Source organism: Artemia franciscana, chromosome 7 (assembly GCF_032884065.1).
Source record: "Artemia franciscana chromosome 7, ASM3288406v1, whole genome shotgun sequence".
Taxonomy (NCBI): Eukaryota; Metazoa; Arthropoda; class Branchiopoda; order Anostraca; family Artemiidae; genus Artemia; species Artemia franciscana.
Window position 1 is genome coordinate 21,716,320 of NC_088869.1, and position 1,583 is coordinate 21,717,902.

The following is a 1,583-nucleotide window of genomic DNA, read 5'->3' on the forward strand; positions in this document are numbered from 1 at the left end:
AAATAAAAAAGCTAAAAAACTAAAAAAACTAAAAAAAGGCAAAAACTACAAACAAAAACTAAAAACTAATAAAATAAATAAAAAAGCTAAAAAACTAAAAAAACTAAAAAAACTAAAAAAAGGTAAAAACTAAAAAAACTAAAAACTAAAAAAAACTAAAAAAAAGGAAAAAACTGAAAAATAAGCTAAAATAAAGGTAAAAAACAATAAAAAACTAAAAAAAAAACTGAAAAAACTAAAAAACGGCAAAAACTACAAAAAAAACTAAAAACTAATAAAAAAAGTAAAAAAGCTAAAAAACTAAAAAAACTAAAAAAACTAAAAAAAGGTAAAAAACTAAAAAAATAAAAAATAAAAAAAAATAAAAAAAAGGAAAAAACTGAAAAATGAGCTAAAATAAAGGTAAAAACCAATAAAAAACTAAAAGTAAAAAAGGAAAAAACTAAAAAAAATTTTCATCTAAAAAACTAAAAAAAAACTAAAAAAGGTAAAAACTAAAAGAACTAAAAAAGAAAAAAATAAATGACGACACTCAAAGAGAAAGCGACCAGGACAAAAGGAATGTTCGATTAGCAATCAACAAAGCACCGGGACACAGGGAGTATAAATGACGACCAGGACATAAGTAAAAAAAAAAAAACTAACAAAACTAAAAAGAAGGTAAAAACTACAAAAAAACTAAAAAGAAAAAACTAAAAAAAGGCAAAAACTACAAAAAAAACTAAAAACTAATAAAAAAGCTAAAAAACTAAAAAAACTAAAAAAAGGCAAAAACTACAAAAAAAACTAAAAACTAATAAAAAAAAATAAAAAGCTAAAAAACTAAAAAAACTAAAAAAAAAAACTGAAAAAAATAAAAAAAGGCAAAAACTACAAAAAAAACTAAAAACTAATAAAAAAAGTAAAAAAGCTAAAAAACTAAAAAAACTAAAAACACTAAAAAAAGGTAAAAAACAAAAAAAAATAAAAAATAAAAAAAAACTAAAAAAAAGGAAAAAACTGAAAAATAAGCTAAAATAAAGGTAAAAACCAATAAAAAACTAAAAGAAAAAAAGGAAAAAACTAAAAAAATTTTCATCTAAAAAACTAAAAAAAACTAAAAAAGGTAAAAACTAAAAGAACTAAAAAAGAAAAAAATAAATGACACTCAAAGAGAAAGCGACCAGGACAAAAGGAATGTTCGATTAGCAATCAACAAAGCACCGGGACACAGGGAGTATAAATGACGACCAGGACATAAGTAAAAAAAAAAACTAACAAAACTAAAAAGAAGGTAAAAACTACAAAAAAACTAAAAGAAAAAAAAACTAAAAACTAATAAAAAAACTAAAAAATCTAAAAATCTAAATAAACTAAAAAGAAAAAAAAAGGAAAAAAATAAAGGAGAAAAACAAAACTAAAAAACGAATGTATATACAGACCGGGACACCGGGATACAAATGACGACCGGGACACAGGGAATATAAATGACGACCGGGACACAGGGACACAACTACAACGGGGACACCGGGGGAAACAGGGGGATATAAATGACGACCGCGACACCGGGACAGGGAATGGTCGATTAGCAATCACCATCAACA

At 23.2% G+C, this 1,583-nt stretch overlaps 1 long non-coding RNA gene across 1 annotated transcript; it reads left to right on the top strand.

Moving 5' to 3' along the window:
- The first annotated feature begins 428 nt into the window (after positions 1-428).
- LOC136028612 (uncharacterized) lies at positions 429-1,223 on the top strand. Its single transcript, XR_010617847.1, has 2 exons — positions 429-487; positions 1,106-1,223. It is a non-coding gene; the product is annotated as an uncharacterized LOC136028612 (long non-coding RNA).
- The last annotated feature ends 360 nt before the right edge of the window (positions 1,224-1,583 follow it).